The sequence below is a fragment of the Protopterus annectens genome, chromosome 4.part0 (genome assembly GCF_019279795.1).
Source record: "Protopterus annectens isolate FY-2018-M chromosome 4.part0, PAN1.0, whole genome shotgun sequence".
Taxonomy (NCBI): Eukaryota; Metazoa; Chordata; order Ceratodontiformes; family Protopteridae; genus Protopterus; species Protopterus annectens.
Window position 1 is genome coordinate 1,106,105,979 of NC_056733.1, and position 25,601 is coordinate 1,106,131,579.

A 25,601-nucleotide genomic window follows, 5' to 3' on the forward strand; every position below is an offset into this window, starting at 1 on the left:
GGGGGTTTTTTTTAAAATTTTCTGTTCCCGCTTGATAAGTGAGTTCATCAGGTGAATGAGTGGATGGCATAATTCAAGTGGTCTACCAATGTTTGTTGTCTGTCCGCTTGTATAAGGCAGTCGTCCAGGTATGGGTATATTTGAATCCCCTGAAGTCTGCAGTGTGCAATTACTGATGCCAGGCATTTCGTGAATACTCTGGGTGCAGTAGATAAGCCAAAGGGCAATGCTGAGAATTGATAATGCTCTGAACCTGCAAGAAATCTGAGGTGTCTTCTGCAACTTTGTCTGATAGGGACATGCAGGTATGCCTCCTTGAGGTCTAGAGTTACCAGCCAGGACCCCTTGCCCAGCATGGGAAGGAGTTGCTGTAGGGTCAGCATTATGAATTTTGGCACAATGAGATAAGTATTCAGTGCGGACAAGTCCAGAATAGGCCTCCATTGTTTTTCTTTTCTTGGGACAAGGAATAGTCTGGAATAAAATCCTTGGCCTTGTTCTGTGAGAGGAACCTTTTCTATAGCTTTCATTTTCAGTAGGTTGGAAATTTGCTTGAAAGCCTCTGCCCTTTGATTCGGTGGCAGGTTTGGCATGCCTTGTCTTTTCGGTAATGTATGAAAATGAATCTGTATCCTTTGTCTATTATTTGCGGTGTCCATTTGTCCCTTGTAATACTGTGCCAATTTTCTGAAAATAAAGATAGCTTTCTGCCCAAAGGTGCTTCCAAATTGAGCCCTGTGCCCAAAGGTGTTTCCAAATTGAGCCCTGGTTGGCGGGGTCAAAGTCAAGTCATTGAGTTTGTCCTTGTGCAGCAGTTGTGGGTCCTGCACTACCTCTCTGGTTAGGAGGCTGCCATTGACGTCCTCTGTAGGAGCCTCTAGCTTGCCTCTACCTCTGGCACGCCTGTTCTTGCCTCTTTGAAATCTGTCTGTGTCTGGAAAGGACCAATTCTTAGAAGGCCAATTTCTGCTGAATTTTGGTGGTTGGACCTGGAGAAAATCTTTGACTGTCTATACTGATTTAGCCTTTTCCTCAAATTTCTTTAAGACCTCTTGAGCCGTGGAACCAAATAACTTTTGTTTTTCCAGTGGTGCATCCAGAAGCTTTTCTTTAACATGATCTGGCAGTGTTTGTTCCTTCAGCCAAGCATGTCTACGTATTACTGCACCTGTCATTACTGACCTACATGAAGCTTCCAATGCATCATAACCACACTGTAAGAAATGGTTGCTAACCTGCTGGGAGTTATGCACCAGATCCTGAAGCGCCTTGCGATCTAGGGGTTCAGGTGAGGACAGCTTTTTATGCAATTCATCTAACAGATATTCTTGATACTGTATCATATGGAACTGACAATTCAATGCTCTCATAGAGTGGATGAAGTGTATACTTTTTTACCCCATCTCTCTAAAGCCCTGGATTCCCTTTCAGAAGGAAGGGGGTTCTTGGTAGTGGTGGTTGCAACCCCTTTAGGCCCCTGGGAAATAGTTTCAGGGTCAGCCGAGTGGCCCTTGTAAAGGAATAGATGTGTGTCCGGGACCCTGTAGTACCGGTCGGGTTTGACAGGAGCCGGAGGAAGGGAGTCTGGGGAAATACTAGACTCTGAGTACACATCTTCTATTACATTTAAAACAGGAGGGATAGCCAAAGGTCTATGCTGAGGTAGATGCAAAAAAGTCCTTAACCTCTTCCTGGAATCAGAAAATTCCTGGTCTTGCCATTTGAAATGCTTTCTCATGGAGTGAAGGGTCTTCCCCAAAGGACAACTCTTCAGGGGGGGAGGCCGAGGGAATAGATTCCTCTGCATCAGAATCCTCGTAGGCCGGAAAGGCCTCCTCCTGGTAATCTGAAAGGGCAGTCATCTGAGGCCTCATCAGAGGACTGCGGATCTGTCTGCTTGACCCTGGGCCTTTTGCCTGGAGGTGGTTGAGAGCCCTTGTCTGGGTGCGGCTGAGAGCCCCTGATTAAGGAGATAAGGTCCTCAGCTAAGCTCAAAATTTGTGAACCTGTAGAGGATCCCTGAGGAATAGCCTTGGGAGGGAGAGATTTTAGCTGTTTTGCAGCGTTAGCATGAGTAAAAGCCTTAATGGACATGGATACAGGAGGCCTGGCTGCCCCACGTGCTGGGGTGGATGTATCCACAGAAATGGTGTCTGATATCTCCGGAGCACCGGTTTCAGAAGGTAACTCTAAGACCGATCCAGTGGAGGCCTCCGCACCGAGGTACCGTTGCGGTGTCGTCGGTCGGAACCGGTAGAGATTCGGTTTCAGCAGAGACCGAGACACTAGCGGAAGGCCTGGGCGTGGAGTCGGCCGAAACCGCGGACCACGTGTCGGTCCTTTTCCTTACGTTTTTTGGGTAAATGAGCTGTCGGAAGCTCCGACGGCATTTTATAACAGTAAATTTGCCCAAAATATTCCTCTGCAAACTCTGCCCGACGCCTAAGAGTGCATTTATTGAAAGAAGCACAGGCTGTACAGGCCGAGATGTCGTGGTCTGGGCCTAGGCAAGGTAAGCAGTAAGAGTGGAAATCCTTATGAGGTATTTGTTTCCCACAATTTAAACAATTATTAACTTTAACCGTTTGATCTGACATCGGCTGAGGCAAGAAAGAGTCCCCAACGGGGTACTTAGCTTTTTTGAAGACTTCGGTAGCTGAAATCACAGGAGCTGGCCGACCGGCACTTGCGAACTGCTTCTGCTTCGGGCACCGTGCGGCAAGAAAGACTGAGGAAGATGGCGTCGGCTGACGCTTTTATACCCCAGCCGCTCTGATGTCGGGGAAAGGGCAACATCAGCCGACGCCGGACCCAGACTTTGGAATCCGGCCGACCGAAGGGCTGCCGGAGGCAAGACAACCCATATGTAAGGACTGCAGATGCATCCTTGAAGGACATCTGTACTATGTTCTTCGTGTTTCCCTGCTGCAGTCATCACATCTGGGTAAATTCCCAAAGCTAAGGATAGGAGGAGGAATTTAGATAGCATTAGGGCCAGCTAAGGCCCTGCAAGACTGCACTGGCAAAGCCAGCTCTGGATTTAGAGAAAATTGGCAAATGGTAATGCTTGGTGAAAAGTATATACAGAACTCCAAGTAGCAGCTTCTAGGATGTCCCCGGTAGGGACACCTCTGAGAAGGCTGTAGAGGTAGATGCAGCCCTGGTTGAATGGGGTCTAATTCCCCTGTGGGACAGGTTTTTCATGGTGCTTGTAGCAGAAATGAATGCAATGTCCTATCCATTTAGAAATGGTTTGCTTTGAAATAGCCTTCCCCTCTGCCCCTGCAGTAAATGCCACCAGCAGTTCAGATTTTCTTTGAGGTCTAGTCCTGTCCAAGTAAAATCTAAGTTGTCTGTGCACATCTAAGGAGTGCAGTATCAGTTCCCCTTTGTTCTGTGGATTTGGAAAGAAGGCTGGCAAATGAATGGACTGGTTAAGAGCCACACTGGATACCACCTTGGGCACGAAGGTGTGATTGGCTCTGAGGGACACCCTGTCCGCATGAAAGAAGATGAAAGGCTCCACTGCCATAAGGGCCTGCAATTCAGACACCCTTCTTGCTGAAGTGATTGCTAAAAAGAACGTTGTTTTCCAAGAAAGGAATTTTAAATCTGCACTTGCCGCTGGCTCAAAAGGAGGAAGACAGTTTCTGTAACACAAAGTTAAGGCAACAGGCTGGAGTAGGGGCTCTCCTGCGTGGTCTTAAGTTTTTGGTCCCTCTGAGGAACTGCTTGAGCAGTGGATGAGAGAAGAGGGGTGGTTCTGTGTTATAGTGAGCAGAAAAGGCTGAGGCATAAATTTTGATGGAGGAAAAAGAAAGGATCTTATGAAGCACCTCAGTTAAGTATTGAAGAATCTGAGGTAAGTTGGACGCTGCTGTGTGCATCTCTTCAGATTGGTTCCGGGCACAGAATCTTTTCCATTTGTCAGCATAATATTTTCTAGTACTTGGCCTTCCTTGCCTCCAAAATGATATCCAACACTTGTTTACTGAGGGATGGCAATGGAGAGTTTAGGTAATCAGCCAGGCTGCCAGGTTCAGGGTTTGAAGCTGAGGGTGCAGAAAAGTGCAATTGTGTAGACTTACCATAAATGTAGATGTTCAAGTGCATTCACTGTTGCAGTCATTACATTTGGGTAATCTGCTGGCAGGTTGACCTCAGTCTGCCTGAATAACAAAGTCTTGGGTCCTGCGTCGGATGCAGTCTCCTCTTCCATAAAGTCAGGTTGTCAGGGGTATAAAACATGTAGTAGACGCCATTTTAATCAGTTTTTCTTGCCCCAGATGTCAGGTGCCCCCCAAATCGGGAGCAAATATAGATATATATATATATATATAGATATATATATATATATATATATATATATATATATATGCTCATGTATTTTAGAACACAAAACAATTACCTTCAACTAAAAGCAAATACACCACAAAGGCTTTTGAGCATAGTGAAGGAAAGAAGAGGTATAATAGAGAAGAAAGGGGGCTGGCGGGTGGTTAACCCTGACTGCAACAGTAAATATACTCCAACATCTACAATTATGGTAAGTGTACACAACTGAACTATGTTCTTCGTGTTTCACTGTTGCAGTCATTACATTTGGGTAGAATCCTAAAGCTATGGAAGGGAGGGTGGAATTAAACAGCATTAGGAGCAGCTATAAGGCCCTGCAGGACTGCAGTGGCAAAGCCTGCCCTGGATTTAGAAAATAGGTAAATGGTAATGTTTTGTGAACGTATGAACTGAACTCCAAGTAGCAGCTTCTAGAATGTCTCTGGTAGGAACCCTTCTGAGAAAGGCTGCAGAAGTAGAAGCAGCCCTGGTGGAATGGGATCTGATCCCCTTGGGCACAGGTTTACCATGGTGCATGTAGCAGAAACAAATAAAACAGCTTATCCATTTTGAAATAGTCTGCTTTGATATAGCCTTCCCCCTGTTCCTGCAGCAAATGCCACCAGTAGTTGCTCAGACTTTGAGATTTTGTCCTGTTTAAGTAGAATCTTAAGTTGTCTGTGTACATCCAATGACTGCAGAATTCGCTCCCCCTTGTTCTGCGGATTTGGGAAAAAAATTGGCAGGTGAATGGTCTGGTTAAGAGCCACACTGGATACCACCTTGGGCATAAAAGGATTGGTCCTGAGGGCCACCCTGTCCAGGTAAAAGATAATGAAAGGCTCCACTGCCATGAGGGCCTGTAGTTCTGAAACCCTTCTAGATGAAGTGACTGCTAAAAGAAAGGCCGTCTTCTAAGAAAGAAATTATGTCCGCAGTAGCAGCTGGTTCAAAAGGAGGTAGAGTGAGTTTTTCCAGCACAAAATTGAGGTCCCATGCAGGAGTCCGTGCTCTCCTGGGAGGTCTTAAATTTTTGGCCCCTCCGAGGTACTGCTTTAGCAGGGGGTGAGAAAAGAAAGGAGGCTCTGTGTTGTAATGAGCAGAGATGGCAGAGGCATCGATTTTTATTGAAGAAAAAGACAGGCCCTTTTGACGCATCTCAGTTAAATATTGCAAAATCTGAGGGATATCAGGCTTTGCTGTGCTCATTCCTTGTGCTTGGTTCCAAGCAAAGAATCTCTTCCATTTATCAGCATAAGATTTTCTAGTACTGGGCCTTCTAGCCTCCCAAAATGACATCCATCACAGGTTTACTGAGAGATGTGATTGGTGAAATTAGTTTATTAGCCATGCTGCAAGATTCAGAGTTTGGAGCAGAGTGTGCAGAATTTGATAGTTCTGCTGAGACAATAGATGAGGTGTTTGAGGCAAATGCCATGGAGGAAGGTGTGACATTTCTAAGAAGCGGGTACCAGTGCTTGTCGAGGCCAGTCCGGAGCAATCAGAATCATTTTTGGTTTTTCCTGTCTGACTTTTAGTAAGACCTTGGAGAGCAGAAGCAGAGGGGCAAAGGCATAGACTGATAGGTTTTTCCAGCTGAAGGATAGAGCGTCCACTTTCCAAGCTTTTTTGCGATTAGTTCTTGTGCAGAATTTGTCCAACTTAGTTTTGGGGCGAGGCAAATAGATCCATCTCTGGGCTCCCCCATTTTCATGTCAACATGCTGAAGATTTGTGGATCCAGTTTCCATTTATGTGGGTCCATAAGATTTCTGCTTAGGTCATCTGCCAGAGTATTTTGCTTTCCTGGCAGGAATTGAGCTTGAAGATGCATTTGGTAAGTCAAGGCTGTGTTCCACAAGGCCATGGCTAGTATGCAAAGGGGGTAGGAGTGGGTACCCCCCTGCTTGTTTATGTACCACAACTGTGGTGTTGTCCATCTATCAGTAATTGTCCTGGATGAAGGAAGTCCTTGAAGGCTGTCAGAGCATTCTGTACAGCTAGCATTTCTTTCTGGTTGATATGTAGATGCATTTGATTTGGGGTCCATTCGCCCTGAATGCATCTCCCTGCCAGACGGGGCCCCCAAGCATAGTCCGAGTCTGTAGTCAGGATTTAGGTGGCAGGGAGTAGAATAAATGACAGTCCATTGTTTTGGTGACATGCCTCTGCCCACCAAAGTAACTCCTGTTGCAGGCAGGGAATGAGAGGAATCATTGTTTCCAGGTTGTGACAATGTTGACTCCATAAGCTTTTTAGGTATCATTGAAGTTTCCTCATATGCAGTCTTGCATATGGAATTAGAATGTAGGATGCCATGACCCCAAATCCTGCAGAATTGTCTTGCAGATAGCTGGGTTTTTGTTACCACTTGTTTGAAGTATGTTAATTGAATTTGTTTGCCTGGCGTGAGGCAAGCCATCTGGGCAGTTGTAATCAAGCTTGCACCCAGGAATGTAATTATTTGAGAGGGTACCAGTTGTGATTTCTTTTCATTTATGGTGTACCCTAGGCATGTTGGAAGCCTTTTTACAAACGCCAGATGTTGAAGAGTGTCCTTGTCCTCTGCCTGAATGAGATAATTGTCCAGATATGGATAAATTTGAATGTTTCTTTGTCAACAAAATGCAATTACTGGTGCAATTACTGGTGCCAGGCACTTTGTGAAGACCCTGGGTCTAGTAGATAAGCCAAAGGGCAGTGCACAGAACTGTTAATGCAAATAGTCTGCTTTGAAGTGGAGGTATCTTCTGCAAGATTCCCTGATTGGGATATGCAGGTATGCCTCAAGTCTAGAGTTAACAACCAGGCATTCTTGCCTAGCATAGGCAGCAGCTGTTGTAGAGTCAGCATCTTGAATTTTGGAATGTCCAGGAAAGTATTTAGAATGGATAAGTCCAGAATTGGACGCCATGATTTGTCTTTTATGGGTACCAGGAAAAGTCTTGAATAAAACCCTTGCCCTTTTTCCTTTTCTGGTATTGGTTGAATAGCCTCCATATCCATGAGGGACATGACTTGTTTCTGGGCCTCTGCCCACTGATTTGGTGGCAGATCTGGCCATCCGTTTGGAATTGGCAACGTGTGGAAATGAAATTTGTACCCCTGGGATACTATATTTAAGACCCACTTGTCCTGGGTAATTAGATGCCAATTTTGAGCATGAAGTGCTAGTTTTCCCTTGAAAGGGGCTGCCAAAAGATAAGTGCTTGGAGATGGCAGAGGAAAGTCATTGAGTCTGTTTACTGTAGGGTGGTGCTTTGCTACCTCCTGATTTGGAGGTGGAGGCATCCCATTGTTTTGTCCTGTAAGATCCTTGTGACTGAAACCTGGAGCCTTTGGAGCATCTGGGTTTGACCTGAGCGGCTCTGTTGGACACTGGAAAGGACCGATTATTAGTAGGCCAGTGCCTACTGAACCTGGGTGGCTGCACTTGCAAGAAATCTTTTACAGTTTGCATAAATTTAGCTTGGTCTTCCATCTTTTTTAAAACCTCTTCTACCTTACTACCAGACTGTCCTGCTGTAAAGGAGCATCCAACAATTTAGCTTTAACATGATCAGGTAGATTTTGCTCCTTGAGCCAAGCATGACCTCTCATCACAGATCCAGTTACGGCGGCCCTGCAAGAGGCCTCCAAGGAATCAAAACCACATTGCAAAGCATGCTTTCCAACTTGTTCAGCTGAATGCAACAAGTCCTGTAACTATTTTCCACACAATCAGAAATCAACAATTTTCTGTTTCAGTAAGCCCATACCATGCTGTTTATATTTAAGCATATGAAATTGGCAGTTTAAAACCCTGATTGCCAGGGTTGCAAACGTATAAACCTTCTTACCCCATCTATCCAGCTCCATGGAGTCTATCTGAAGGGGTAGGATTTTTGGCTGTAGAAGCCTTAACACCCTTGGGACCCTGAGAAACAGTTTCAGGGTCAGCAGCAGGATTTTTGAAAAGAAATTTGTGGGAGTCAGGAACCCTGTAATATCCGTCTGGCTTACTAGGAGCCAGAGGCAGGGAATCAGGAGCCATGCTGGATTCTGAGAAAACACCATCAACAATGTCTAAAACAGGAGGTATAGCCAAAGGCCTTTGCTGAGGAAGAAGAAGAAAATCCCTAAGCCTCTTTTTGGATTCTGAAAAGTCCTGACTCCCAATGAAAATATTCCCTTAAAATATGCAAAGTCACTCCAAAAGAAAAATCCTCAGGAGGAGAAGCAGAAGGGATGGATTCCTCTGCAGAGTCCTCATAAGGTGGTATAGAAAATTCCTGGTCAGAAAAGTTATCAGAAGAAACAGAAACCGGATCTGAAGATTCATAATCAGTGCCTTGTCTAGGGCCTTTTAGCAGGGGGGGTTGGGAACCCCTGATCAAGGTAATTAAATCCTCAGCCATTTTGATAATTTGTTTTTTAGGCATAGGGGCCTACACACATGGCTCATGCATCGGTTTTTTAGACACAGAAGTAGGTTTTGGCTTTGTTTTTGATGATGGTGTTGGTTTAATATACAAATGTTGAGGCCTGAAAACACCCTCAAAAGCTGGTGCCTGCTCAGCAGCTCCGGACCCATTCAAGGGACAGACATCTGCGGGTTCAATACTTGGAGAATCTCGGGCATAATGGACTCCGAATGGGTCTCGGTAGAGGCCTGCGACTCAGAAGTAGTGGGCATCAGGGGCTGCAAAAGCGCCTCACTGAGTACTGGCGAACCGTCGACTGGCTTAGGAGAAGCTTCGTCGGTTTTGGACCTAGACGGTCTGTCTTTTTCCTTGCGTTTTTTGTGAATTCCAGTAGTCGGATTGCTAACTGATGATATTTCTGGACAGTTAAATCTTGAATCAAAGTATTTAGAAGCAAAAATATACAGGCGCTTAATAGTGCGTTGGTTAAATTTAGCACAAAACCGACAGCAAGGCACGTTGTGATCAGGGCCTAGGCAAGGAATACAGTACAAATGAAAATCCTTATGAGATATTTGCTTCCCACAAGTAATACAATTATTAACCTTTACTGACATCGGTAAGGAGCAAGAAAAAGTTTCCCCAACCGGGGTACTTAGCTTTAGTTTGAAGACTTCGGTTCTGAAACTCTAAAACAAAAATTTCAGGAGTCGGCCAACCGGCACTTGCAAACTACTTCTGCTTCGGGCACCGCGCAGCAAGAATGATTAAAATGGCATCGGCTGCATGTTTTATACCCCTGATGACCTGACGTCATGGAAGAGGAGACCGCATCCGACGCAGGACCCAAGACTTTGTTATTCAGGCCGACTGAAAGCAACCTGCCAGCAGATTACCCAAATGTAATAACTGCAACAGTGAAACACGAAGAAAGTACAGTTTTGTACCTACCATAAATGTAGATGTTAGAGTGCTAATACAGCTGCAGTCATAACAGATGGGTTCTCCTGCCGTCAGGCGGGTCCTCGGTCGGCCGAATTCCAAAGTCTAGGTCCGGCGTCGGTTGTAGTCGCTTCTTCCCTGACGTCAGTGCGACAGGGGTATAAAAGAACCAGCTGACGCCATTTTCTTCAGTTTTTCTTGCCCCAGATGTCAGGTGCCCCCAGAAGGAAGGCAATACATAAATTTGTGTGATAATGCAGTGTAATATAATCAAAATACAGTAGTTGCAAGCAAATACATCATAAATAAACACCCCAATCAGGTTGTATGAGGATATGTTAGCCTATAGGCCTGTCCCAAGAGGGGAAGGAGGGAGGGAAACCTGGACTGCAGCTGTATTAGCACTCTAACATCTACATTTATGGTAGGTACAAAACTGTACTATGTTCATCGTGCATACAGCTGCAGTCATAACAGATGGGTAGAATCCCAAAGCTAAGAAAGGGGTGGTAGGCACTAGGTGGAACTAGGAGGAGCCAAAATGCCCTGCAAGACTGCAGTGGCAAAGCCTGCTCTAGATTTGGAGTATAATGGTAGGTTGTAGTGCTTGGAGAAGGTATGCACAGAACTCCAAGTGGCTGCTTCCAAAATATCCTTGGTAGGAACTCCTCTGAGGAAGGCTGCAGAGGTGGCTGTGGCCCTGGTGGAATGAGTTCTAATGCCTGTAGGAACAGTTTTGCCATGAAAAGAATAGCAAAAGCGTATGCAGTGGGCTAACCATTTTGAGATTGTCTGCTTGGAAATTGGCTTCCCTTGAGCTCCTACCGCATAGGCCACAAAGAGCTGTTCTGATTTTCTGAAAGACTTTGTTCTGTCCAAATAATAACGCATTTGTCTGTGGATGTCTAAGGAATGTAATAATCTCTTCCCTTTGTTTTGAGGATTAGGATAAAAAGTAGGTAAATGTATGGCCTGATTTAAAGCTACCCTGGATACCACTTTAGGCATAAAGGACGGGTTGGTTCGTAAGGAAACTCTGTCCTGATGGAAGATGATAAAAGGCTGGACAGCCATGAGAGCCTGTAGTTCTGAAACTCTACGAGCTGAGGTGATAGCCAGAAGGAAAGCCATTTTCCAGGACAAATATTGCAAATCTGATGAGGCAGCTGGCTCAAAGGGAGGCAAGGTCAGTTTTTCCAGAATTAAATTAACATCCCAAGCAGGTATTGGTTGTTTCCTTGGCGGCCTTAAATTCTTAGCCCCTCTGAGGAACTGTCTTAAGAGAGGGTGAGAGAATATAGGTGGATCAGTGTTGTATTCTGCAGAAATGGCTGAGGCATGGATTTTGATGGAGGAGAAAGAAAGTCCACTGCTTAGCAGTTCAGCCAAATATTTGAGGTAAATTCAGTTTTCCAGGATCCTGGCCCTTTTTCTCATTCCAGACACAAAAACGTTTCCATTTTGCGGAGTAAGCTTTTCTAGTTGATGGCCTTCTGGCCTCCAAAATGACATCCTGTACCTCCTTGGAGAGGTAGGGCCTGTTGTGATGCTAAGGAATCTTCCATGCGGCTAGACTGAGTGTTTTTAGCTGGCTGTGAAGAGTTTTGAAACTGTGCCGAGTCAGAAGAAGAGGCATTAGAGGCAGGGTCCATGGTGGGGAATGCGTCAGGCTCCTCAAGAGTGGGTACCAGTGTTGCCTTGGCCAGTCCGGAGCAATGAGAATCATCTTTGGTCTGTCTGCTCTGGTCTTTAATAGAGCTTTGGGCAGCAGAGGAAGAGGTGGGAAGGCATAAACTGTCATTGATGTCCAACTGAAAGAGAGCGTCCACTCTCCAGGCCTTTGGATGGAAGATCCTTGAGCAGAATTTTGTCAACTGATGATTCTTGTGGGAGGCAAAGAGATCCATGTCTGGCCTTCCCCATTCTTGGATTATTTCTGTAAAAACTTTTGGATGCAATTTCCATTCGTGTGGATCTGTCATATTTCTGCTTAGGTTGTCTGCCAGCGTGTTTTCCTTGCCTGGCAAGTACTGTGCTTGTAGTTCCATTTGTAAGCCCATGGCCATGTTCCAAAGTGACATGGCCAGTCTGCATAGGGGGTAAGAATGTGTTCCTCCCTGTTTATGTACCACATAACTGTGGTGTTGTCCGTTCTTATCAATAGTTGACCTGGTTGTAGAAGGTCCTTGAAAGCTATAATATCATTTATTACTGCTAGCATTTCTTTTTGATTGATGTGAAGGTGCTTTTCTTTTTGGGACCATTTGCCCTGAATGCACCGATCTGTCATGTGCGCCCCCCAGGTGTAGTCCGAGGCGTCTGTTGTGATGACTTGATTTGTTTGAGGCTTGCTGAATGGAAGACCTGTATTTGTTTGACATGCTTGAGCCCACCAAAGAAGTTCCTTTTGCAGACATGGAATTAGTGGTATTATTGTTTCCAAACTGTGGCTGTGTTGAGGCCATATGTTTTTCAGGTACCATTGTAGTTTCCTCATATGCAGCTTTGCACATGGGATTAGTAAGATGCAAGATGCCATGAATCCCAGAGCCTGCAGGATTTTCCTTGCAGTCAGCCTGGTGCAATTTGCTAGTGTTCTGAAGTATTGAATTAGTTGCCCCTGCTTCTCTGGCGTGAGGTAGGCCATCTGGGTGTTTGTGTCCAAATTGGCACCCAGGAAAATTATCTTCCGAGAGGGTATTAGCTTTGATTTCTTTTTGTTGACTGTGTATCCCAGAGAGTTCAATAACATTATTGCATAAGCCAGATGTTTCAGAAGAATGTGCTTGGATCAGGCAGTCGTTCAAATAGAGGTATATTTGTATCCCTTGAAGTCTGCAGTAGGCAATTACTGATGCCAGGCATTTCGTGAATACTCTGGGCGCAGTAGATAAGCCAAAGGGCAATGCAGAGAAATGATAATGGGTTGAACCTGCAAGAAATCTGAGGTACCTTCTGCAATTTTGTCTGATTGGGACATGCAGGTATGCCTCCTTGAGGTCCAATGTTACCAGCCAAGACTCCTTGCCCAGCATGGGAAGAAGTTGCTGTACAGTGAGCATCTTGAATTTTGGTACGAGTAGAAATGTGTTTAGGATGGATAGATCCAAAATAGATCTCCAATCTTTTCCCTTCCTTGGCACCAGAAATAGCCTGGAATAAAAACCTTGTTCGTGCGTAGGTACCTCTTGAATAGCTTTCATGTTTATGAGATCTGCAATTTGCCTTTGTGCCTCTGCCCTTTGATTGTGTGGCAGGTTTGGCATGCCTCTCATTTTTGGAAGGGTGTGAAAATGGAATTTGTAGCCTCTATTTATAATGTCCAGGATCCATTTGTCCTTTGTGACAATATGCCAGTTTTTTAAAAATAATGCCAGCTTTCCTCCTAAGGGGGCTGCCATTTGAGACCTGGTTGGCATGCAAAGGGGAAAGTCATTGGGTTTGCTTTCTGAAAGATTGCGAGTTGTCCTCGCCACCTCTGTGTTGGAGCTTGCCATTGTCTGCCTCTAAACGATCCTTGGGATTGTCCTCTGCCCCTCGGGCGCCTGTATCTGCCTCTTTGGGGTCTGTCTGTGGCAGGAAAGGACCAGTTTTTGGAAGGCCAATTTCTACTAAAACATGGGGGTTGAACCTGTAGAAATTCTTTCACAGTTTGCATTGATTTAGCCTTTTCCTCCATTTTCCTTAATACCTCCTCAGCATTAGCACCAAATAGTACATCCTTTTGAAGAAGGGGCATCTAGTAATTTAGCTTTAACATGATCAGGCAAGGCTTGTTCCTTGAGCCAGGCATGCCTACGTATGACTGATCCTGTAACAGCAGCTCTACATGAGGGCTCTAGAGCATCAAAACCACATTGTAAGGTATGCTTGCCCACTTGTTCTGCACTATGCATCAAATCCTGCAACTCCTTCAAGTCTGGTTGTTCAGGTTGTGACATTTTACTTTTCAATTGTGATAACAAAAACTGTTGGTATTTTAGCATATGAAACTGACAGTTTAAGGCCCTCATGGATAAGGTAGCCGAGGTATATACCTTTTTTCCCCACCTTTCTAAGGATCTGGAATCTCTCTCGGAAGGCAATGGATTTTTGGCAATGGAGGCCTTAACTCCCTTGGGGCCCTGTGAAATGGTTTCTGGGTCAGCAGCATGGCTTTTGTATAGAAATTGGTGCGAGTCAGGAACCCTGTAGTACCCGTCAGGCTTAACTGGAGCTCGAGGTAGATAGTCCAGGTTAAGGCAGGCCTCCGAGTAAACCTCATCTAGGATGTCCAAGACAGGAGGTATAGCCAGAGGCCTGTTCTGAGGTAGCAAGAGAAATTCCCTGAGCCTTTTCTTGGAATCTGAATAATCCTGGCCTTCCCAGCGGAAGTGTTCCCTTAAGGTATGCAAAGTTTCCCCAAATGAGTAATCCTCAGGGGGGGGGGGGATACAGAAGGGATGGACTCCTCCGCATCAGTCTCATCAAAAGGGGAGTAAGAATGTTCCTGATCATCAGAGTGCTCTGAAATAATGGAGCCTTGATCAGAGGAGGGGGAATCTTCCTCCACTCTGGGCCTTTTGTCCGGTGGGGGCTGAGAACCTCTGACAAGAGTAATTAAATCCTCAGCCATTTTAAGCATCTGTTTCTTAGGCATGGGGCCTGGAGATGAGGCCTGTGTAGCTGGTCTCAGAGTGCATGGTTGCTTTAGACTTTGTGAAAGCCTTGATGGAGAAAGAAGAGGAAGGTCTGAAGACACCTTGAGTGGAGGTGGACCTATCCACATTCTGAGTTTCAATGCCAAGAGTGGCTTCGGCATCTGTAGTCGGGGTGTGGGCAGAGGAGCCTGCGACCTCGGGCACAGGAGACACCGTCAAAGAAGTGTCGTCGGTAGTCAGGGGCTGCGTAGGGGCCTCGCTGAGAACTGGACCACATATAGTCGGCTTTGGCTTGGTGTTGGTAGAGGCCGCGGACCTCGTGTCGGTCCTTGTCTTTGCGTTTTTTAGACAAAACTGGAGTCGGAGTATCCGACGACATAGTATAGTTAAATGCTTTCCCAAAATAATGCTGGGCGAACTCCGCCCGACGCTTAATAGTGCGTTTGTTGAATGTAGCACAAAAGCGACAGACCGAGACGTCGTGGTCTGGGCCTAAACAAGGTATACAGAGGGAATGGAAATCCTTATGCGGTATTTGCTTCCCACAAGAAATACAATTAACTTTGTCTGACATTGGTCTGAGGCAAGAAAAGTTTCCCCAACGGGGTACTTAGCTTTTAAGAAGACTTTGGTTTCCAAATTTTCGTAATCTCAGGAGCTGGCCGACCGGCACTTGCAAACTGCTTCTGCTTCGGGCACTGCGCGGCAAGAAAGACTGAAGAAAATGGCGTCGGCTGGTTCTTTTATACCCCTGTCGCACTGACATCAGGGAAGAAGCGACTACAACCGACGCCGGACCTAGACTTTGGAATTCGGCCGACCGAGGACCCACCTGACGGCAGGAGAACCCATCGGTTATGACTGCAGCTGTATGTACGATGAACATCATCTGGGTTCTCCTGCTGTGACAAAAGGGTAGGGGTCTGAGGCAGGTGCCATGGAGCCAGCAGTGACACTGCGCAAGAGGGGGTACCAGTGTTGGCGTGGCCAGTCTGGTGCAATCAATACTGTCCTTGGTTTGTCCCGTTTGATCTTTAGTAGTACTTTGGAGAAGAGAGGCAGAGGAGGAAAGATATAAACTGATAGATTTTTCCAACTGAAGGACAGAACATCCACTTTCCAAGCTTATTTGTGAGGAGTCCTTGTGCAAAAATTTGTCCAATTGGTAGTTCTGGCGGGAGGCAAACAGGTCTATATCTGGGGTCCCCTATTTGTTTGGCAACATGTTGAAAGCCTTTGGCTCCAGTTTCCACTCATGTGGGTCCATGAGATTTCTGCTTAGCTCGTCTGCCAGTGTACTTAGTTTACCTGGCAGGAATTGAGCCTGTAGATGCACTTGGTAGCTCAAGGCTGTGTTCCACAGAGCCATGGCTAGTCTGCAGAGGAGGTAAGAATGGGTACTCCCCTGCTTGTTTATGTACCACAGCAGTGTTGTCCGTCTTTATCATTAATTGTCCTGGAAGAATGTGGTCCTTGAAGGCTGTCAGAGCATTTTGTACAACTAACATTTCTTTTTGATTGATATGCAGGTGCATTTGACTTGGGTTCCATTTGCCCTGAATGCACTTCCCTGCCAGGTAAGCCCCCCACGCATAGTCTGAGAAGTCTGTTTTTAGGGTTTGGGCAGCAGGGGGTAGAGTGAATGGTAGTCCCTTGTTGTGGTGGCAGGCCTCTGCCCACCAAAGGAACTCTAACCGCAGGCAAGGTATGATAGGAATCATTGCTTCTAGATCCTGACAATGTCGACACCATAGGCTTTTTAAATACCATTGTAGTTTCCTCATATGTAGTCTTGCATACGGAATTAGTAGAATGCACGAGGCCATGAACCCCAAGGCTTGCAGAGTATTTGCCTTGCAGATAGCAGGGTTTTTGTGGCCGTTAGTTTGAAGTAGGTTGTCAAATGAATTTGTTTCTCTGGCGTGAGGAAAGCCATCTGGGAAGTTGTATTCAAGCTTGCTTCCAGGGATTTAATTTGTTGACAGGGTACCAGGTGTGATTTCTTTTCGTTTATGGTTTACCCCAGACAAGTTAGCACCTTTTGTACAAATGCCAGATGATTCAAAAGTGTCTAATTCAGGCAGAAAGCCTGGACATAATCATCCAGGTATGGGTATATTTGAAGATTTCTTTGCCTGCAAATGCAATGACTGGAGCTAAGCACTTTGTGAATACCCTGGGCACAGCAGATAAGCCAAAGGGCAGTGAAGAGAACTGATAGTGCATGGAGCCAGCTTTGAAGCGTAGGTATCTTCTGCAAGATTCCCCGATTGGGATGTGCAGGTAGGCTTCCTTTAAATAGAGTGTTGCCAACCAGGTATCTTTGCCCAGCATAGGAAGCAACTGGTGAAGAGTTAGCATCTTGAATTTTGGAATCACCAAAAAGGTGTTTAATAAGGTAGACAGGTCCAGGATAGGACGCCATGAGTTCTCTTTTCTGGGTACCAGGAAAAGTCATGAGTAGAAACCTTGTCCCTTTTCCTCTTCTGGTACAGTGTGAAAAAACTTTTATGCTTAAGAGAAAGAGTACTTGCTTTTGAGCCTATGCCCACTGATTTGGGGGTAGATCTGGCCAACCGTTTGGGGTTGGTAACGTGTGGAAGTGAAATCTGTATTCTTGGGAAACTATATTTAAAACCCATTTGTCCAGGGTAATGAGTTCCCAGTTTTTTGCCTGCAGAGCAATCTTTCCCCCTAAAGGAGGAGTCAGTTGAGAAGTGCTTGAAAGTTTTAAAGTCAAGTCATTGAGATAGTTTACCATAAGGGGGAGTCTTACTACTCCCTGATTTTGGAAGTGAGAGCCCCCCACTGCTTAGTCCTGTGCGTACCCTGGGACTGAAGCCTGGGTGTTCTGCTGGATCTGGGTTTGACTGAAGGCCTGGAAGAGGTAGGAAAGGACCAATTCTTAGAGGGGCAATGCCTATTAAATCTTGGAGGTTGTACTTGTAGGAAATCTAACAATTTGCATAGATTTAGGTTTTTCCTCAATCTTTTTAATAACAACTGCTTTGTTGCCAAACAGGCAATCCTGATTTTAGGGAACATCCAGTAATTTAGTTTTAACATGATCTGGCAAGGATTGCTCCTTAAGCCAAGCATGCCTTCTAAGTACAGACCCAGTGACAGCAGCCCTGCAAGATGCCTCTAGTGAATCAAAACCACATTGCAAAGTATTTTATCCAACCTGTTCAGAAGAACGCATTAAATCCTGTAAATCCTTATTTTCAGCACAATCAGGAATCAACATAATTTTCTGTTTAAGCAATCCAATAATATGCTGCTGATAACATATGAAACTGGCAGTTTAAGGCCCTGATGGCCAAAGTTGCAGAAGTGTATACCTTCTTACCCCATCTATCCAGCGCCCTGGAGTCTCTATCAGGAGAAGTAAGGCAGTAGCAGCCTTAATGCCCTTGGGTCCCTGTGAAATGGTCTCAGGATCCGCAGTAGGGTTTTTAAAAAGGAACTAGAGTCAGGAACCCTGTAATATATATCAGGTTTTCTGGGAGCAGGAGGTAGAGTCAGGGGCCCAGCTAGATTCCGAAAAGGCATCAACAATGTCTAGTACAGGAGGGATAGCTAAAGGCCTGTGCTAGGGCAGGAGTAAGAAATACACAAGTCTCTTTTCAGAATCCGAGTAATCCTGGCTTTCCCAACGAGTATGCAAGGTTTCACCAAAGAGAAATCCTCTGGAGAGGAAGCAGAGGGAACAGAGTCTTCAGCATCAGAATCCTCATAGGTAGATAAGGGTAAATCCTTGTCATCAGAAGAAACAGAAATTTCAGAATCCTGTTCAGAAGTATCATAAGCAAACTCAGTCCTAGGTCTCTTAGAGGGGGAAGGTTGGCTTCCCCTGATTAAAGTATTAAGGTCTTCAGCCATTCTTATTTGTTTTTAGGCATAGAGGCCTGACCATGCAGTCTGGGTGTCGGTTTTCTAGGCATGGTTCGAGTTCTAGGCCTCGAAGAAGATGGCATTGTTTTAATATGCAAGTCAGTAAGCCTGAATACTCCCTCAGAAGCCTATGCCTGCACAGCGGCTCTGGACCCATCCAAGGCAGAGACATCCGCAGTTCCACAGCTGAAGCATTTCGCGGCATACCGGACTCCGAACAGGTCTCAGTAGAGGGTATCAGGGGCTGCGAAAGCACCTCACTGAGTACCGGTGAACTGGCGACTAGCTTAGGAGAAGCGTAGTCAGCAGCTTTGGACGTAGGCGGCCTGTCTCTCTATCTTTGCATTTTTTTTGGAATGTCGGTAGTCAGGTGGCTTACCGAAGACATATCTGGATAATTGAACAGAGCACCAAAATATTTAGAAGCGTAAATATACAGACAACGAATAGTTTGTTGTTTAAATAAGGCAAAAAACAGACAGCGAGGTACGTCGTGGTCAGGGCCTGGGCAAGGAATACAGTACGAATGGAAATCTTTATGAGGTATTTACTTTCCACAAGAAATGCAATTATTTACTTTTACTGACATTGGTTTAGAGCAAGAAAAAGTTTCCCCAACGGGGTACTTAGCTTTAGTTTAAGACTTCGGTTCTGAAACGCAAACGAAAATTTCAGGAGTCAGACGACCGGCACTTGCAAACTGCTTCAGACACCGCACGGCAAGAAGACCGACGTACTGGCGTCAGTTGCATGCTTTTATACCCCTGACTACCTGACGTCACGGAAGATGAGATAGCAACCGACGCAGGATCCAAGACTTTGTTAATCAGGCCGACTGATGGCTACTGCAAGCAGATAACCCAAATGTAATGACTGCAACAGTAAAACACGAAAGAACATCTTGAAGCTCAGCAGGAAGAGTAGAAGATCCAGCAGGAGAAGATGCCAGTGGTGTCAGGTATGGGACCCTGGGGTCCTTCTGTATTACAGATAGGTCCAGGGTGATGCTGGATGAGAATAATGAGGGGATTTTAGATAGGTGGGAAGGAATACTGCAACACAGAAGAGGAGGACATTATGGTTATGGAAAGATTTTACACAACTACTCTATGTCCTTCTATTCCTATGTTGCAGTATTCTTGTGGTGGGAGAGTACCACAACTTAGTTGGATGAGACGATGGCGGATGCAGAAGAGGATTCTACAAAGCCCTGTAAGATTGCCCTGGCAAATCCTGCACATGCTCTGGAGACTTGGTCTAGTTCAGAATGTTTGGTGAAGGTGTGGACAGTGGACCATGTGGCTACTTCCATAATGGAAGCAGTGTACAGACCTTTAAGGAAAGCCTAGGAGGTGGCCATTGCCCTTGTGGAATGGGCCTCTACTCCCACTGTTTTTTTTTTCCATGGTGGGAGTAGCAAAGACAGATGACCTTCCTGATCTAACATGCGATGGTTTGTTTGGAGACTGCCTTGCCCAATGCTCTGGGATGGAAAGAGACAAAGAACTGTTTAGATTTTCTAATGGATTTAGTTTTGTCCAGGTAGAATCCTAGTTGCCTGTGTACATCCAGGGAGAGGAGTATCCTCTCCGCATCATTTGTGGTAGAGGGAAATATGGTGGGCAGGTGGATAGATTGGTTTAGAGACAAATCATTGACCACCTTGGGCATAAAGGAGGGATTAGTTCTCAGGATAGCCCTATCCTTGTGGAACGTGGTGTGGGAGGGCAAGCCATTAAGGCTTGCAGCTCTGAAACCCTCCTGGCTGATTTGATAGCCAGTAGAAGGCCTGTTTTCCATGTACATATCTGAAGGTATGCTGTCCCAGCAGGTTCGAATGGGTGTTGGGTAAGCTTTTCCAAGATTAAGTTAAAGTCCCAGGGCTGAGGATAGGCTTTTTTGGAGGTCTAATGTGCAACACCACTTTTAGGAAGAGGTTTACATACAGCTTGGATAGCAAGGGGGGATCAAGAGGCAAGAAGGCTGACATTGCAGAAAGTTGTACGTTCAGTGAAGAAAAGGAAAGTTCACTTTTTATCGGTTGACAAGAACGAACTGGGGGGGGGGGGGATCAGAAATGCAAGGGTCTCTTCCCTTGTCTAGACACCACTTAGCAAATCTTTCCCATTTAGCTAGGTATGATCTTCTTCTTGTAGGTTTCCTGGCCTCCCTCAGGACTGAAAACACGTCCTCTGAGTAGTGGTGTCTAAATGGGATCAAAAGTTTTATCACCCACAGTGTCAGGGACAACATCTCCAAGTGTGGGTGGAGGAGAGTTGCTGTAGGGCAACTTGTAGTGATTCCCTTGGCTAGATTGTGAAGTAGGGGGAAAGTACAGTTTTGTACCTACCATAAATGTAGATGTCCGATAGGTATGCATCTGCAGTCCTAACAAATGGGTTGTCCTGCCTCAGGCAGCCCTTCGGTCGGACGGATTCCAAAGTCTGGGTCTGGCCTCGGCTGATGTCGCACTTCACCCGACGTCATCGCTGCTGGGGTATAAAGGCATCAGCCGACGCCATTTTCCTCAGTGTTTCTTGCCCCAGATGCCAGGTGCCCTCTAGGAAGGCTAAATTTGGATAAATGCAAATAATTCCAAACAATAGAGAGCAAAATATATATACAAATATATATACAAACAAATACACCATAATAGATTCCCCCAGCTAGCTAACAGTGGGGTAAGTACCCTAGGAATACCACAGAGGGGAAGGAGGGTGGGTAATCCTGACTGCAGATGCATACCTATCGGACATCTACATTTATGGTAGGTACAAAACTGTACTATGTCCTTCAAGGATGCATCTGCAGTCCTAACAAATGGGTAGAATACCATAGCCAAACTGGGGGAGGAGGCACTAAGATAATGATGGTGTAGTTAAGATCCCTTGCAAAACAGCAGTTGCAAAACCTGCTCGGGATCTGGAGTATAAAGGAAGATTATAATGCTTGGCAAATGTATGCACGGAGCTCCAAGTAGCAGCTTCTAAAATATCTTTGGTAGCCACTCCTCGTAGGAAAGCTGTAGTGGTGGCTGTAGCTCTTGTGGAATGAGGCCTGATATTTTCAGGAGTTGTCTTTCCATGAAAAGAGTAGCAGAATCTAATGCAATTTCCTATCCATTTTGAGACTGTCTGTTTTGAAATTGCTTTTCCTTGCACTCCTGTTGCATATGCTACCAGAAGCTGGTCAGTTTTTCTGCTGGTTTTAGTTCTGTCCAGGTAGTAGCGTAGTTGTCTGTGCACATCCAAAGTGTGTAGTAGTCTTTCTCCCCTGTTCTGTGGGTTGGGGAAGAATGTAGGTAAATGTATAGCTTGGTTCAAGGATACCCGGGAGACCACCTTTGGCATAAAAGTAGGATTGGTTCTCAGAGACACTCTATCCTGATGGAAGATAAGGAAAGGCTGTACTGCCATTAATGCCTGTAACTCAGATACTCTTCTTGCTGAAGTGATTGCTAGCAGGAATGCAGTTTTCCACGATAAGAATTGTAAGTCTGCTGTTGCTGCTGGTTCAAAAGGAGGAAGTGTTAATTTTTCCAGCACAAAGTTGAGATCCCATGCAGGCAGAGGTGGCTTCCTTGGAGGCTTTACGTTTTTGATTCCCCTCAAAAACTGCCTGAGTAGAGGGTGAGATAAGACAGGAGGATCCATGTTGTACTCTGCTGAAATTGCTGATGCATGAATCTTAATGGAGGAGTAAGACAGGCCATTGTGGAACAGTTCTGCTAAGTATTCCAGGATGTGCGCTATGTTTGCCATTGAGACATTTTCTCCCTTTGCTGCACTCCAAATGAGGAATCTTTTCCATTTGGCTGAGTATGTTTTCCTTGTGGAGGGTCTGCGATCCTCCAGGATAATGTCCTTAACCCTCTGAGATAAATCTGGTTGATTTTGTTTCATGGGATATTCCAAGCAGTTAGCTGCAGTGTCTTCAAGTTTGGATGCAGGGTCTTGTAGTTGTTCTGTGTTAGAAGTAAGGGGCATAGAGGTAGAGGCCATGAGTGTGCCCGAGACATGTTTCTCAGAAGCGGGTACCAATGTTGTCTTGGCCAGTCCGGAGCTATCAGAATTACCTTTGGCTGTTCTTCTCTGATCTTCAGTAGGACTTTGTACATCAAAGGAAGAGGTGGAAATGCATATGCTGTCAGGTTTTTCCAGCTGAAGGATAGAGAGTCCACCCTCCAGGCAAGTGGGTGGTATACTCTTGAGCAGAATTTCTTCAATTGGTGGTTGTGTGGGGAGGCGAACAGGTCTATCTCTGGCATTCCCCATTTCTTTGTTATGGTTCTGAAGATATCTGGATGCAGCATCCATTCGTGAGCATCCGTGGTAGTTCTGCTTAAGGTGTCTGCTAGTGAATTTTCTTTTCCTGGTACAAATCTGGCCTGCAGATGAATGTTGAGATTCAGGGCCAAATGCCACAGGTCCATTGCCATCCGGCATAGAGGGTATGAGTGAGTACCTCCCTGTTTGTTGATGTACCACAACTGTGGTGGTGTCTGTCCTTATCAGCACGTGTCCTTGTTGGAGGAATGGTCTGAATGCCTCGATTGCATGTTTCACTGCCAGCATCTCCTTTAGATTTATGTGAAGATTCAACTGGTCTTGGGACCATAGGCCTTGTATACACTTGTCTTCCATGTGTGCCCCCCAGCCTAGGTCCGAGGCATCCGTGGTGATTGTCTGGCTTGGATGTGGTTTGTGGAAAGGCAATCCTCTGTTTATCTGACAGGCCTGAGCCCACCACAGGAATTCTTTCTTCAGGCATGGAATAATTGGTATTTGGGCTTCTAGACTGAGCTTGTGTTGAGACCATACATTCCTTAGGTACCACTGTAACTTTCTCATATGCAGCCTGGCATGCGGAATCAATATTATGCAGGATGCCATGTAACCCAGGGCTTAAAGGATTTTCCTTGCCGTAAGCTGAGTTTGTGTTGTTAGTGCCATTAAATAGACTGGTAGTTGCTTTTGTTTTTCTTCTGTGAGAAAAGCCATCTGAGTTGTTGTATCCAGTTCTGCACCCAGGAATGTTATCCTTTGGGATGGTACTAGCCTTGACTTTTGAATGTTGACTGTGTATCCCAAGGCTTGCAACAGGTGAATGACATTGGCCAAATCCTTCATTAATTTTGTCTTGCTGTCCGCTTGTATTAGGCAGTCGTCCAGCTATGGGTAAATTTGAATTCCCTGAAGCCTGCAATGAGCAATTACTGATGCCAGGCATTTCGTGAATAGTCTGGGCGCAGTAGATAAGCCAAAGGGTAATGCTGAGAATTGATAATGCTCTGATCCTGCAAGAAATCTGAGGTGTCTTCTGCAATCTGGTCGTATAGGGACGTGCAGGTATGCCTCCTTGAGATCTAGAGTCACCAGCCAAGACTCCTTGCCCAGCATGGGAAGAAGTTGCTGGAGGGTCAGCATTTTGAATTTTGGAACAATGAGGTGTGTGTTCAGTGCGGACAAGTCGAGAATAGGCCTCCATTGATTTTCTTTTCTTGGTACAAGAAATAGTCTGGAGTAAAATCCTTGGCCTTGCTCCATAGGTGGTACCTTTTCTATTGCTCTCATCTTTAGTAAACTGATGATTTGTTTTAGAGCTTCTGTTTTTTGGCTTGGTGGAAGGTTTGGCATTCCTCTCCTTTTTGGTAGTGTGTGGAAGTGAAACCTGTAGCCCTTGTCTATTGTTTGTAAAGTCCATTTGTCTCCTGTAATGCAATGCCAGTTTTCTGAAAATAAAGCTAGCTTTCCGCCCAAGGGTGCTTCAAGTTGTTCCCTGGTAGGCGGAATGAGAGTCAAGTCATTGTGTCTGTCCTGTGGAAGTGGTTGTAGTGGCAGCTGTGGCAGCACTTCTCTGGTTGGCAGGTTGCCACTGACGACCCCTGTAGGCACCTCTTGATTGGTTTCTGCCTCTTGGACGTCTATTTCTGCCTCTCTGTGCTTTGGATGCGTCTGGAAAGGACCAATTTTTCGAGGGCCAATTCCTGCTAAACCTCGGAGGTTGGACCTGTAAAAAATCCTTGACTGTTTGGACAGATTTTGCTTTTTCTTCCACTTTCTTTAGAACCTCCTGTGCTGGGGAGCCAAACAAACTGTGCTTCTCCATAGGAGCATCTAGGATTTTTGACTTAACATGGTCTGGTAAGGATTGCTCTTTTAACCAGGAATGCCTTCGAATCACTGCTCCAGTCATAGCTGATCTAAAAGAAGCCTCCAGTGCATCAAAGCCACATTTTAAAAAAATGATTACTGACCTGCTGAGAGTTATGTACCAATTCCTGAAGGGACTTGCGGTCTATAGGTTCAGGAGAGGACAGTTTTTTATTTAGCTGGTCTAATAAAACTTCCTGGTACTGTATCATGTGAAATTGACAGTTTAAGGCCCTGGCAGAAAGAGTAGCAGATGTATAAACTTTTTTACCCCATCTCTCCAATGCTCTAGATTCCCTTTCAGAGGGAAGTGGGTTTTTGGCAGAGGCAGCTGCAACACCTTTAGGGCCCTGAGAAATGGTTTCTGGGTCTGCAACATGAGCCTTATACAAGTGGTGGTGTGAGTCCGGGACCCTGTAATATCTGTCAGGCTTTGCAGGGGCCGGAGGAAGAGAATCAGGGGCAGTACTGGCATCATTATATGCATCAACAACAGATAGTACAGGAGGTATGGCTAAAGGCCTATGCTGTGGTAAATGTAAAAAAGTCCTTAGCCTTTTCCTTGAATCTGAAAAATCCTGGCCCTGCCATTGGAAGTGTTCCCTCATTGAGTGTAGGGTTTCCCCAAAAGAAAATTCTTCAGGAGGAGAAGCAGAAGGTATGGAGTCTTCTGAATCAGAATCCTCATAAGGTGAATATGGGCCTTCCTGATGGTCAGATAAATCTGAGCTATCCGAGGAATAGTCTGAAGAGAGAGGTTCAGGTGGTTCAGTCCTAGGCCTCTTATCTGCAGGTGGTTGAGAGGCCCTGTCTGGGTGAGGTTGGGACCCCCTGATCAAAGAAATAAGGTCCTCAGCAAGGCTGAGTATCTGGGAACTAGAAGTAGGCCTGTGAGAGGGAGCTTTAGTAGGTAAGGCCTTGGAAATTTTGGCTGCTTTAGCCCTGGAAAAGGCCTTGATAGACATAGAAGCAGGGGGTCTAGCAGCCCCACGTGCAGGAGTAGAGATGTCTAAAGGAATAGTGTCTGACAAATACTGGTTACTGCTTCTGCAGCAGTAATATCTGAAGCCGATTCAACCATGGCCTGTGTGGCCTCGGTTATCGGAGGCATGTTTTCAGCCGAAGGAAGAACAGAGGACTCTGTTTCAGCCGAAACAGAGACACTCGCGGTAGGCCTAACCGTGGTTTCAGCCGAAACCGCGGGCCGCGAGTGTCGGTCCTTTTCCTTGCGTTTTT

The 25,601-nt window shown here is 45.6% G+C and overlaps 1 protein-coding gene across 1 annotated transcript in view; it reads right to left on the reverse strand.

The window, feature by feature from the left end:
- The window catches only part of HDAC3 (histone deacetylase 3), a 1,027,013-nt gene that overhangs the window by 409,548 nt on the left and 591,864 nt on the right, over window positions 1-25,601 (reverse strand). The gene's annotated exons all lie outside the window — the stretch shown is intronic.